Source organism: Anolis carolinensis, chromosome 2, assembly GCF_035594765.1.
Source record: "Anolis carolinensis isolate JA03-04 chromosome 2, rAnoCar3.1.pri, whole genome shotgun sequence".
Taxonomy (NCBI): Eukaryota; Metazoa; Chordata; class Lepidosauria; order Squamata; family Dactyloidae; genus Anolis; species Anolis carolinensis.
Window position 1 is genome coordinate 287,705,936 of NC_085842.1, and position 15,279 is coordinate 287,721,214.

Below are 15,279 nucleotides of genomic sequence, written 5' to 3' on the forward strand. Positions count from 1 at the left end.
GAAAACTAAAAAGGGTATAGTCAAGCAACATCAACATGTGGTCAAGTGAGCAAAAATTATCAACGAGAAAGAACATCCCAAACTAGGGCTGCATCTACACTGTAGAATTTTAATGCAGTTTGACATCACTTTAATTGACATAGCTGAATGCCAGGGAATCATTGAATCTGTAGTTTTACAAGGTCTTGAGCCTTCTCTGCCAATATGTGCTGGCTTCATCAAACTAGAAGTACCAGAATTCCATAGTATTAAGTCATGGCAGTTCAAGTGGTGTCGAACTGCATTAATTCTACAATGTAGATGCAGCCCTAGTTTGCCTGTTCTTCCTCACTAATAATTGTTGCTCCCTTGACCACATGTTGATGTTACTTGGCTATGCATGTTCTAGTTAAAGGGGTATCTGACTATATTCTACAGTGTAGATGCAACATAGAAAAGAATGCAGTCGTTTGCTCTTGCCTGAGGCTATTGGGAAGGGTAAGATTTTGCTGCTCCTCTCTACTCCATGCAGTTAATTAATGTTTACACTTTGAACTGAATTTGCACCTTGAAGTAACTTGAGGACAAAAGGGGAAACTGAGAGGATGAGGAAGAACTCGTGGTGTTTTAAAACCACCTGGAAGAATGGGACAATAGATGATTAATCCAATGTTCTTGGCCAATTGGATGCTATGAAAATGCATTAGTGGTAGAAAATAATAATAATGCATTGTCAGGACTGTGGCCTTGTTCTTTGTGTTCTGTGTATTGATTAGATGTAGCAAGCCTTAACCTCTACAACTTCATACATTAAGCAGACAGGGATTTGAAAGGCTTTATAACCTGATCAATAAAATGCATCTGTACCGGCCATTGATCTGAATCCATAAAACTCTGTGACCTTCATGGATCAGAAAGTTTTCTTTCGTTTTGAAAACCAGATAATTGACCATTAATTACGTTACACATCCAAGCACTGCTAAAAGTAGTAAAGTGTTAATATTTTGAGTTTGTATACTGTTCAGCAATATACTGACCTTCGGGCATGTCCAGACATGTCCTCACCTGAAAGAAAAGGAAGCAAAATGTTTGAGTATGTATCGGTCTGATTAAAGAGCTCAACTCAAAGCTGTTTGGGAAATGAAAACAGTGCAGCCTTCTCTTTATAATGAGGCAAGTATTTGATCACTGTAAAGGTGATACTTAAATATACACAGAAAGCAATGGTTACATAAGACCGTGTGAAAATCTGTGTTTAGACAGCAGCCCTATTATTGCTTCCCATCTTATCAAATTATAGGTTTCACCATCCAAAGTTGGTAATAAGCTATGTATTGAAATATAGGATTTGCAAATCCTATTGCCAGATATTTTCCATAAGGACCAAACTAGACAATACATGCAAATGTGTGCAACATTCACTCAGCAGGATCCTTTTTTAAAAAAAAAAAGTTAGTGAACAGGAGGGATGGCTAATAAGGAGGGAAGCACTTCTCCCTGGTTGCTTTTGTTTCTTGGTTTTTATGGGTTTTTTATTTCCATGCTTTTTGAAGTGTGGAGGGCTAATGTTCAAAACTGAAGTTCTTTTTGTCAAGGGGCAAACAATGCAAACTTCCATGTCTTTTTTCTTCCCACAAAGACATAGATAGCTGTAGGGGGGTACTTTAAACTGGAAGATGTAAGCGCATCTGTTCTGCTCGCTTCTCCATTCTCAGTTGCCATTTCTCAAGGCTGATTATAATTTTTAAATTCTACATTGAGCAACATTGCAGGCTTCTGCAAAATAACACCTATTTTGGCTTGAAGAGCCTTTTGGGCAAAGGTACTCCAGATAGGACTCCTGTCTGTTCCATTCCAGTGATTCTAAGTGCAATTGATTTGTCTTTCCACAAACATTAGGAGTATGCTCCAAATTAGCAATATAGGCAGGAATCCTGTAGATGCATTACGTTAGTATGACTATGCCAGCTTAGGTGGTGATGGTGGTCAGGAAAGAAGGGAGGCAAGGATTGGGGAAACAGGTTGTTTGAAGCAGTCTGATTTTGTATACCTTCACCTTGCCACTGCTGCATGATCTGGAAAAACTGCAACCATTATTGCACTAATAGGATTTGTGGGTGCTATGAATAAAATTACTTTTCACAAAGGAGACATGTCGAGCATTTTAAGAGCAAGTAGAGATTGCCTGATTGATTTGATATCTATATCACTCTTAAGTAGAAAAGATCAAGGTAGTATCCATATGATCCTAAACACGTAATGACATAAAGATCTCCGTACTGACCAATCCGACATGGGAGATAGCTAAGAAGAATTGGCATTCGGGGGGGGGGGATGCAAAGCTAACACTTAGAAAAGATAATTTAATATTATATTGTGATGTTGTAGTGCTGACATGACAACAAGGCAATACCACCATTGCTGATTGTGCACATCTTTGCATATATTGGCATGTACAGAACAGAAGAGTGGCTTGTCCTGAAGCACATGGCACAGGAGGCTTCCAGTACAGGCTGTTTGGCCTTCTAACCCAATAGCATTGTCTGATTGACCAGCAGCAGCTGTATCCAGGTCCCACTTAGGGTGCATCTAGAGTCTAGACTGTAGAATCAATGCAGCTTGACACTATTTTAACTGTCAATGCTATGGCTCAATGCTATGGAATTCTGGGGTTGGTAGTTTAGTGAGACACCAACACCCTTTGGCAAAAAAAAGGCTAAAAGCTTTGTAAAACTACAACTCCCAACATTCCACAACATTGAGTCATGTCAGTTAAAGTGGTATCAAACTGCATTAATTCTACAGTCTCGGAGCTGAGGAGCCTTATAACCAAGGTGAAAGAATAAAGTGCAAAAGCTGGGTTGCAGTTAAACATCAAGAAAACCAAGATTATGGCAACTAGACTGATTGATAAGTGGCAAATAGAGGGAGAAAACATGGAGGCAATGACAGACTTTATATTTCTAGGCATGAAGATTACTGCAGACGCAGACTGCAGCCAGGAAATCAGAAGACATCTACTTCTTGGGAGGAGAGCAATGCCCAATCTTAATAAAAATAGTGAAGAGCAGAGACATCACACTGGTAACGAAGGGCCGCATAGTTAAAGCAATTGTATTCCCCGTAGTAACCTGTGGATGCGAGAGCTGAACCATAAGGAAAGCTGAGCGAAGGAAGTTAAGGAGGAAAATTCTGAAAGTGCCTTGGACCCCCAGAAGATCCAACCAGTCCATACTCCAGGAAATAATGCCCAGCTGCTCACTGGAGGGAAGGATATTAGAGGCAAAGATGAAGTACTTTGACCACATAATGAGAAGACAGGAAAGCTTGGAGAATATCACGATGCTGGGGAAAATGGAAGGAAAAAGGAAGAGGGGTTGACCAAGGGGAAGATGGATGGATGTTATCCTTGAAGTGACTGGCTTGACCTTGAAGGAGCTGGGAGTGGTGATGGCTGAGTGGGAGCTCTGTCATGGGCTGGTCCATGAGGTCACGAAGAGTCGGAAGTGACTGAATGAATAAACAATAACAACAAAATTCTAGATGCACTCTTAGAAATCTTTTCCTGCATGACTCCTTGGAATTCAAGATGGCTTACAACGTATTAATACAATACATGCTAAAAGCAATACAAAATGTACTAGACAGAATTTTTAAAAGGTAGGTGGGCATAGTGAGTCCCTCCAAATACCCAGGTGAGCAGAAAATACTATGACAGTTTTGACCTTAGAAATTCAAGGGCTTTCAGAACTTAGGTCAGAATTGTCTGAGCAAGAACTACTGGATAATTAATCCTGGGAGTATTCATGTTATATCCACTAAATATGTCCCCTTTACCTGTGATAATTATTTAGCCTAAACAGAGAAGTCTGGGTATTTCTGCAATTCTTTGACCTTCTCCTTTCAGCAATGTTACAAAAAATGTACAGTGGATGATGGTCCTTTCAAGCGTTGAATGAAACAAGAGCGCCCCCTACTGGTCTCACTGTACAACTAGAAAGGACAAACTGAAAGTACATTCTTGGTGGCTTTTCTTATCACCAGTTGAAATGATTTGCAAGAAGGCAAAGCACTAGGGCACATTATTGCAAAAAAAATATACAAAGTGGCATGGAATTTTGTACAGCAACAATGGATAATCAGAATGTATATAATCATCACTTGTTCTAATGTTCCTATTTTGTTGTTGTTATATTTATTTGTATCCTCTTTTTCCTTGGTTTGGGATTCAAGAGAAATTACAACTTCTAAACAAACCACTAAAAATGTTCAGTGTAGAGAAGTTTAAAATGTGATTAAAGTCCTGCTGAAATAAAACAAACAAAAAGACAACAACTCTGTCCATGGAAAGATAAGAAGAACGGGAAGAGTCCCAAAGTCTGGGAGCATCATTTTAAGAATCATAGAGTAGTAAAGGACTGTAAAGACCAACTATTCCAATTCCCTACCATGCAGTGATACTCACTGATTTTTTTAAAAACCATTTTTGTTATTTATTTGTTCACTCATTTCCGACTATTTGTGACGTCATGAACCAGACAAGAAATATAAAGTCTGACACTTCCTCCATATTTTCTATCTCTATTTGCCTATTATCATTCAGTCTGGTTGCCATAATCTTGGGGTTTTTTAAAATGTTTAACTGCAACCCAGCTTTTGTACTTTCTTCTTTTAGCTTGGTTATAAGGCTCCTCAGCTCCAATTTTAACTTCAGCCTTGGATTCCTCAAGCCCCGCACGTCGCATGATGTGTCCTGCATAGAAGTTGAATAGGTAGGGTGAGAGTATTCAGCCCTGACGTACTCCTTTCCCAATCTTGAACCAGTCTATTGCTCTGTGGTCTGTTCTTACTGTTGCTACTTGGTCATTCAAAGCAGATAGTGGATTATCTGATTTGAAAATCTGGATTATATGGCAGTGTGGGAGGGGCCTTAGAGTGTATCTGTTTCTCTACAATGAACAAAAGAGATGGAAGCAACCTACCTTTCTAGGATAGGTTTGATCACAGGGAAGGTAAAGAGGGTCAAGAAGATTTGGCTGAGTGAGACCTGGGAATCCTAGCTCTTCATTTCTAGAGAGATTTTTCTCCATGAAATATGCCAATGCGGAGTGATCATGTAAGATGAAGTCCAGAATATCTAGAGGGCCATCTGGTTGGGAAAGGTTTGCTCTAATGGGATTGTTTGCATATTCTTCAACTGTCCCAGTTTGGCAGGGACAGTTCTTATTAATCCCCTATCATTTCAGTTTTTCAGCTGCTTTTAAAACTTGCCAGTTTTTCTCCTCTCCTACCACTTTCCTTTGTTGTTCTCAACTGAAGTGAATTTAAAAGCAAAAGTGATTTTCACTCAGCTAAGGTAAAAAGAAAGAAGAGAAGAAAGCAGGATCTTGGCCTTCTCTTTTTGCAATTCAAATGGCCTTAAACTTTTGTGTGTGTGTTTGTCAGGAGCAACCTGAGAAACTGCAAGTCGCTTCTGGTGTGAGAGAATTGGCCGTCTGCAAGGACATTGCCCAGAGGACGCCCAGATGTTTTGATGTTTTTACCATCTTTGTAGGAGGCTTTTCTCATGTCCCCGCATGGAGCTGGTGCTGATAGAGGGAGCTCATCCGCACTCTTCCCGGGTTGGATTCAAACCGGCAGCCTTCATGTCAGCAACCCAACCTTCAAGTTATCAGTCCTGCTGGCACATGGGTTTAACCCACTGTGCCACCGTGAGCTTCCCAGCCTTAAACTATCATGTCTCCTCTCAGCCTTCTCTTCTGCAGGCTAAACATGCCCAACGCAAGACAAAGAAAGGTTTTACACCATCATGGCTATTCTGACTCCATAAATCTCAGACAGAAGTCTCTCCTGTTATTTGTAAGTTGAGGCTCTTTCAGCTGGAGATATTGGACTTTTAATCCACATATGTTCAATATGCTCTGCAAAGGTTGGAAATCTGTAGGAACTGCATTTTAAAAGATTAAATAAATAACTGCCCGAAATGCTTGCTGAGAACAGCATCTGCCACCTGCACAGTTCTGGCTCTAGAATTTCCCTAAGGTTTAATGCAGAGTATAGCAGAACTCTAGAAGGATAAGACAAGGATAAAAAAGGCTTAACCTTACTATTGACTATTCATATGAGCTCTCAAAACAGCAGTCAAAAGCTAAGGTGGGCTTGCTGGTTGCAGACAAACTCCAAGATCCATCTGTTAAATTCCCCCAACAGAAACCTCACCGGAGGTCTTTAAAAATAGAAATTTTGCAGGTGGTTTTTGTGCAAAGTTATTATCTTAATGAGAAAATGGGAAAGGCTGAAGAATAAACATAAAGAAGTAATTATTTCATAGGGTTGTAAATGTAACAGAACACAGACCTACACAGGACATAAACAACTGTAAGATCAAAAGGATTCATGGATCACCTTCATTGGAATAGTCAGTGGAAATTTATAAGCTGCATTCTCCTGATGTTGCCAGAGCACCATGCGTGTAACATTAAACATCCATTCAAATTATGCCGATTGTTTTCTAGCAGATACACTCACTTTCCAAAGATTTACAGATGACATATTGACAGCCTCTAATCACTGGGATACAATTCCCATTGTGAGTTATTAAAATATACCTTAGATTTTAAATGCAATAAAAGGTATGAGCGAACATGTCTCTTTTCTTCATAACACATAAATACCACATCTGGTCCATAAAAATGTGCATTATAGAGAGTTTGTATAGATGCCAGATACTCCTAACGGAGTGCTGTTTTCTCCATTTAGCCTAATTTTCCAGATGTTTTATAACTCATAGACCCAAGTGTTGTTGAGCAGTTGATTGAAGTCTATTTATTTGAAGAAGTGAGGGATAAGGTTAAGCTACAGGAAACAGTTAACTGCTGTCTGATGGGAAACCTCATTTAATTCCCTCATTTATTACATTAAATGTTGCTTTTTAGCTCACTCTGCAGGTAAATTCCCCAGACTGCACTTCAAGCAAAACATATTCCTTCAAATGTAAGACATAAATGGACACAGTGACTTTTTTTTGGCTAAATCATAATTTATATCACTCTGATACTATACAGAATCACCTAGTGTAATGTAATACCATGCCAAAGTACAAAATAAGCTGCATTTTTCCAGCATGCCCACTCACAGTCCTGACCTGGCAGGTAATTGGTTGTTCTACGTTTAAAATTGTTTTTAAAATGTCCCAGCTTTGTTCTCCTCCTCCAACTGTCTTTCTTCATCCTCAACTCACTTCAATTGCTGGTCACACATTTGCTAGTTTGACTATTGTCAGCCCTGTTGCAATTATTATGAGTTCAAGTGTACGGCTCTGTCATTACGCTGTAGTGACAGTCTCCTGACTGTCCCCTAGATCTTGTTGGAGGACCTAGTTGTGTATGCCACACAAGCTGTCTCCGTTCTCCCTAAACTATCTTGCCAACTCAGGTATGGTAATAAATACTACCCTGTTGCAAGATTTAACTGCCATCCAACTGGCATCTTTGTGTGGGATGGAAACCAAGCACTGTTTCCTCCTTTACCTTAGGCAACAAAATGTCTTGTGCCAAATCTAATAGCAAGGATCAGTAATGAGCCATAAATACAAACAAAGGACAGATTAAGCAGTGTATATCTGAACTTTGGCAAACTCTATGCTTTCAGTATATTTCACACCTCATACAACATGTGTTTCTGTGGTCCATTCTACCTGGGGTGTGAACTTCAATGATCCATTTGACTGTCATAACAAACCTGATCAAAGAAAGATATGCCTGCCAAGTTGAAGAATGCTTTAACACAGATACGTTTCCAACTCTCTGCTAAAGAATTTGGATAAGTTACAACTTATTTTATTGTCTATTCAAGTACACACACCATGAGATATATTAAGTTGAAGAGCATACTGAAGACAACATTGGAGATATGTACATGAAAGCTGACATTTGAAGGCCGCCCTGAGTCTCCTTTGAGGTGAGAAGGGCAGGATACAAGTATGGTAAATAAATAAATGAATAAATAAAGGCAAACATGGTGAATGGGAGGGAGGGTGGATGTGTTTAAATCAGGGCCACAGTGCTAAGCCAGAGATAAGAGATTAGCCAATTCCATATGTCAAATTCAACTTTCACTGGTGTTGGTATTATACATGAGAGAGTAACCCAGGGGGGGATTTCATGGAAGGAGGGATCATCTAACTCCATAGAAGTGGCAGATGAAACTGCAATATCCCTCTGAGTAGTCATTTGAAAATATGTCCCCAGGTTCCTGAATAACTAAATCCTCTCTTTCTGTAGCCACTCTTTTTCCTGAGCAGCTGCTAACCATGCTTTATTGAACATGGAAGCAGGAAAGCATCTGGTTTCAGCCCTTTCATCATTGCTGCATATGGAAAGTGACATGCCCAAAGCAGATCCATTTACACTTATGGTAACTCATGGTGTTACCCCATGAACCTGCTCCTGGACCAGATTGTGATATTGTTGCTAAAATACCATGAAATCTGACAAAATCAACTATTATTTTTTAAAATCCAGCAGCAACAAAACCAACAGAATGTGTTTGTAGTGTGTGCAGACAAAATCACATAATCTGAAGTGTCATTGTAATTAGCTAAAAATGACAGCTCTGGCTGGAGTTTGCATAGATTTGCATAGAGTTCTTGCCCTGTGGTTACATGGATATAGTAGATATAAACTGGGTTTATGAAAAAATGTTTTTGTTGTTCTATCTAAGAACAGGGATTTTAAAATATTTTTCACTGATAAGGATGTTGAATAGCACTGGGCTCTGGAGATAACCCTGTGCTGCCTGACTAGTTAGTTCTCTCCAGGACAAAGAGGAGCCATTGGTAAGCACCCTTTGGGTTCAGCCATTTAATCAATTCCTAATCACTAGTATTTCTGAGGAAGAACAAACAAGCTAGGAGAGGCTGCAGCAATTTGCTTCTGTCAGAGTCTTTTGGGAAGGGTAAGCTTTCCCCCACTTTTTCCCAACTACCTAAGCACAAATTACTTTTGCCCCATGAACTCAATTTTTAAGCAATAGAAGTAAACCAAGGACAGTGGGAGAAAGTGAAAAGTGACTGGCATGTTTTAAAAGCTGCTGAAAATGGAATAATAAAGAATTAATGAATGCTTTCTTTCTAAATTAGGACACTCTGCAGGCATGAGGTGAGTCATTCCCCCTGTTGTCATGTTAGCTAGGATATTATAGGAATTTTGCCAAACTCTGACAGAGAATCAGGGAAATTGAGAGAGAGGTCCCTTCCACACTGCCATATAAAATCCAGATTATTTGTTTGGATTATTTGGCAGATAATGTGGATTATCTGCTTTGGTAATCTGGATTATATGGCAGTATGGAAGGGGCCTTAGTCTCTGCTGAGAACATAAGTTTTTTCCCCCCATAACGTTTCCGAGATTCACGGATGACATGCACATCTAATTCCAGTTAAAGAAAATTGTGCTCACAAGTTTGGGAAAGGCTCATATATTTAGTATATATCTCCTCCCATTTTGGAATGTGAGAAAGCAAATGTAAAAGGATGACTAGGTTGTAACACACCCAGGTCTTTCTATTGTGTCCAATTTGTTAATGAGCAGTGTAAGAGTTTCATGGTGTTATGAGCCACCTGCCCAGGACATTAAAAATTGTAATAATAGGGTTCATAGGTAAGGTGCCTTTATAAACATGAATGAGATCCATCCAGTAACTTAGCTTGACAAACAAAACCAGGTGAACAGGGCTAACTTGAAGGGAAAGAAGCTGAGTGGCTCTTAATGACCCGAAATACCACAACATTATTATTACCAGTCATGGCAGGGCTGCAATGTGACACAATGAAAACAAGTCATAGTTTGACTTCATCTAGAGAATTGAGATTTAGTCCTCACTTTGGTAATTCTGTGTTTGAGTTGTATCACTTCAGACTGCAGGTAACGGTCCCTCCAAATGAATTTCTTCCCACTCTCAGTTCAATATAGTGCCCCTTTCACGCTATACTTTTATAGCTCTTTAACTGGAAACCTGGAGCCCCCAATGGTGCAGCGGATTAAACTGCAGAGCTGCTGAACTTGCTGACCGAAAAGTCCGCCATTCGAATCCAGGGAGCAGGGTGAGCTCCCGTTGTTAGCCCTAGCTTCTGCCAGCCTAGCAGTTCAAAATCATACAAATATGAGTAAATCAATAGATACCGCTCTGGCAAGAAGGTAACAGCGCTCCATACAATCATGCCGGCCACATAACCTTGGAGGTGTCTGTGGACAACGCTAGCCCATTGGCTTAGAAATGGAGATGAGCACCAACCCGCAGACACAGACATGACTAGGCTTCATGTCAGGGGAAAACCTTTACCTTTATCTAACTGGAAACCTGAGATGTATAGTTTGATGAGACATTAGAGCTTTCCAGCTGATAAATTTAAATACTTTAGGAAGCTACAAATTCAACCCACAAGATGAAACCATGGTAGTTAAAGTGGCATCAGTGGGCTATTATTGTGTAGTGTGAGAGGAAGAAGAAATATACTTCTACCTAACATCTCATTGGATATAATTTACTACAATGGAAGGTAGGAAACCTTGTCCATGCAGTCTGAAATGATAAGAGTTACATTAGATGCAACTTTATTACATTAAAGAAATCCAGTCCATGGGATCGTCCTTCACAACAGCAACAAAATATCTGGAGTGCCACAATACAATTAGCTCTATTTCTTACACCATTTCTTTGCTGAAAATCTTCCCACCTCAAAAGCTGCCATTTGAACTTAATTCAAAAATATTTTGTATTTCTATGACATTATGGCAAATAGTAGCCTGAGGTCAGAGGAGATGTTTAACTGAAAAGCAGAATTAAGAGGAGAGGTTATAGCATCCCTTTTCCACCAACTTGTAGGCCTGATGAAATGTCAACAACTGGGAAACTGAGGAAGGAAAAGACACAAGAAGTACATAAATACTTATGGGAAGTGTCACTGAGCACAATGGGACATACCTGTGTTGTGAGTAGGCAGCATGTGATAAGATTCTATGGTAAAGGACTTGCAGGAGTTTCCTCAAAATTGGGTAATGGTCTATTTATTCCCAGGAACCGGCTTCAGGACTGGGCCAAAATGTTTCATTGGAAGGTGAACCTAAAGCAGCATTCTTCTTGAATATATCTGGTTCTGCCCACTGCCAAATGTCCACTTCCCCTCTTTTGTGCAAGAGAAAAGCACAAAGAGATTAAGATTATTACAGTAGATTATATGGTCAGGCAATATCAGAGCGTGGTGAAGATGTCAAAAATTATTAATGAGGAAGCTAGAAGAGCCTTCAGCAGTTTGCCTTTCCCTTAGCCTACTGGGAAGACCAAGATTCCACCTTCTCCTCTTCTCTCCAGTTATGTCATGCACCAGGGCGGCGGAGCACCAAGAACCCAACACGGAGGCCAATAAAACTATCTAATATCTTTATTAAGGAATTATATAAAAGTAATAAAATCAAGTGGAGAATATAGTTCAGAAGCAGACCTTTCAAATAAGGTCAAATATAGTCCAGAAATGTATTGTCCAATAAATGATATTAGAGTTCAAAGGTAAAATCCAACCGAAACACACACTATTTGCCAAGCAATAGTGTGGGGAACTGTCCAAAGTCTTTCGAGGCTTAAGGTAAATCCGAAGGGAAACTGGAAAACAAGGCTTGAATCTAGGAAGCAAGGTCCGTGGTTTAAAACAAGGCAGGTAGTCCAAAACTTGTCTCAAGAAGCATAATCCGTGGCTAAGAACGAAGCGAGGCAATTCTTGAAAACTTGGAAAGGCAAGGCAAGGAAACTGGATTGCGGACTTGGCAAAGTCCGCACTAGGCTGGGAACATGGAATTCACTCTCGAAGCTGAGCTGTTGTCTCCGCAAAGAACTAACAGAGCCCGATACTTTTATCTGGGTCTCGTTTCCCGCCAAACGGCGTCCAGCGATCCCTTTCCCTAGAGAACAGGGAACGAAAGACCCAGCTTGCAGGTGTAAGACTCCCTGGATTTTCCCAGGGGAAACATGGCTAATCAGCATCTTGCTTGGCAGCAATACGGGCACTCCTCCGAATTCTCTCTCTCGCTCCCCTATCTGCCAAGAAAGACTGTTTTCTCTCAAAGGGAGGTGAGCATTGACCAAGGTCAGTTTTAATTGATTCTTGGACAAGAACTTCAGGCAGCTGGAAAGACTCAGACTCTGGCCGTAAATCTGGAGAAAACTCCATGTTTTCATCCTCATCTGTTACAATGTTACTAGGCACAGGACTACAAAGCCCATGAGGCATCACAAGTTAATTGAATGCAGACTACTAGTGCGCTTTGAACCCAATTTGCAGCAATTTGAGTAAGCTGAATGCAAAGGAGGAAAGTTTAAAGAGCAGAGAAAAACAATGCCCTTAAAAGGCAATTGGAAAAGTGAGACAACAGAGCGTTCATTCAGACTGTCCTTGCCAAATCACAATAGTTGGAGGGTATAGTGTAATGTTTAAGATAATCCAAAGGCAAGCTTTTGAGGTAAGACAGGCCCCAAGCATCGTTGCTGGTGTATAATTACCTGTAATGCCAATGCAATATTACCTGGAACATGTTTCAAAATCCTTCATAAGGATGAAAGCAGAGAGTATGACTTAAGTGAAGACAGGTGAACTAAGGAAGTTGTGGTACTACCGTACTGAGTCAGTGACTGGGTGCAGCAAAGGACTGGATATGGGTGATTTAATCCAGATAAGGTGGAAATGTTGCTGTCAGTAGGAAAACAAACCTGGGGTTGGGATTGTAGCTTGTTTTGGATGGTGTTTCTTTTCCTCTAAAAAAATGAGTTCATAGTTTTGGGCTACTCTTGGATTGAACATTGCTCCTGGAAAGCCAAGTTACTGCAGTGTCCAAGTTGTACCAGCTGCACACTTTCTTGGGGGAGACAGATATGGCCACAGCAGTTCATGCTCTTGATTAGGCTGTAATGTGCTCTGTATAGAATAGAATTGCTTTATTATCATTGTGCTATTGCACAAAAAAATTAAATGTGGCTATCCTTGGAAAGTATTTGGAAGCCATTGCTAGTGCAAAATGCAGCCACCAGACTGGTATCAGGTGTGCATTTTAGAGACCATATAACACCAGTCCTGCATTAACTACATTGGCTTTCAGTTGGCCTTCAAGCTCAATTCAAGGTTCTAGTATTGACCTGCAAAATCGTAAATGACTTTGGGCCAACATATCTAATACGACCCTATCAGAAATTTGAGATCTTTAGAAGGGGTCCTGTTGCATGTCCCACCATCATTTGAAGTTAAATTGGTGTGTACATGTAACAGGCCTTTCTCTCTAGTAGTTCTTAATTTATGGAACTCTCTGCCCATGGAATATAGGGTGGTCCCATCTTTTTAAAGCTTCTAGTGGGCAAGCTAAACAGTGTGATTCCACATACATTCAATATTCCTTTTTTAATGGTTTCAAAACTGGTTTCCAAGATTGTTTTTAGATCACTTTTAGAGGCTTTTAAACAATATTATAATGTTTTTGAATAAGAATTTTTACTCACTAAACCAAAATTTAAACTGTTTGTTTCTACTGACAGGGAAATTGACAAACTAATACGAATTGAGTGCCACCTATTGGCAAGATAAGATTCAGCACTGATTGTGGAATAATTCCTGATTTTATCATACCTGGAATCTTCAGACTGGATCACAAAACTTTCAGAGTGATATGACAGGCAAACAAACTTCAGTTTTCTGAATGTCAGTGTGGTCAGAGGCCAAAATGCTTCTTTAAAATATTAATATGGAGGACTTCCGGTGGGCTGACATGGCGGCAGGACGGGTCTATTGAGAGCTCTCGATAGATCAACGTTCCAGCGGTTGGGTAGAGCATCGGCTCCCCTCTTCTTGTGGATTGATACAAGAAGGGACGCAAGGCCCCAGCACCCCGTTGAGCCGACCCCCCGAATCCTGTCGGGGGGGAACGGGTCCGGGTTGTTGTTGGGGAGCGCGAACCACGGGGACGGCAGCGGGCGGTAAGCCGGCACAAACTGCCGACCTAGCTCTTTTAACTATTTGAGAAGACAAAGAAGAAACCGAAGGCAAGGAAAGGCAAGGAAACGTAAGTTTCAAACAAACTCCCCTTCCTGCCAGCACGATAAAGTAGATAAACAGTTAAATATAATTTGCAAGACAACTTAAAGCAACAGTCCATCAAATGCTAATTTAAGAGCGACGAAGGAGACGAAGGAGCGAGGGAGCACAAACCTCAGAGCGCGACCGGCCGATGGTGCCAAACGGGGCGCCTCCCTCAAGGAGACACCTCTAAGACGCCCGGCAGCGGCGCGCACTGAGGTGCTGCTCCCGATTCACCTTAGGGAGAGGGGCAAATCCACCCTCACCCCTCCAACCCGGCTATCCCCTCGGAATCCTGTGGAGACACGACGGTCTCCAAAGAGCCGCTACCCGTGCTTACATAGCCAAACAACAAAGCTACAAGTTACAAAAATTTATTCTCCTATTTGCCTTAAGAAGGGCTGAACTGTCGCGCTGACTGCTTAGCCAAACGGGTGATCTGATGGTGAATATGGAGAAGAAGCGAGGAACTCTCAGAGAAAGACGCTCCAAACCTATATAATATATTTAGCCATGTGTTAAGACTCGAACGCGGAGGAGAGTCTGCTTAGAAGGACATTGACATAAACCAGAAAGGTGTCGCCACAAAACAATTAAACTCCTATGACCTTGACTTAAATTGTTTTGACTACCTTACCCTCCTCCTCATCTGTGTCCTTATCTGTGTGCCAGTGAGGTAACAGCGGAGTTCTCGCGGGATCAAAAGGGGCGGAGAGTGGCGGTAATAAACCGGAAAAGGAACTTCATATCTTGCCCTGAGAAGGGAAAACCTCAGCTGCCCAGGAAGCGCGATTGGTCCGCCACTTTCTAAATCCCGCTAAGGAAGAAAGAGGAGAAGATAAAGCCCAATCAAGAAGATAGGAAGACGAAGGACAGCAGGAGGCGCTTGCAGATGCTATCTGGAAACCTGGCGGCAAGCAGACTGTGCTAACAGCGACTTAAAGGACCCAAGTTAGCCCTTTCTTTCCCCCCCCCCTTTTTTTTTTTTCTTCTTCTTTCTTCCAGCCTCTTCTGGCTTGTCCTCACTATCTCTCTGTTACATTTCTACTTTCTTTTTACATCCCCTACTTCTTTTTTTTTTTTTTTTTTTGCTTTCTCTCGTCCTCACTATCTCTTTTTTACATTTTTATCTTCTGTTTACATCCTTTACTTCTTTTTTTTTTTTCTTCCTTTAAATATCCAAAGGA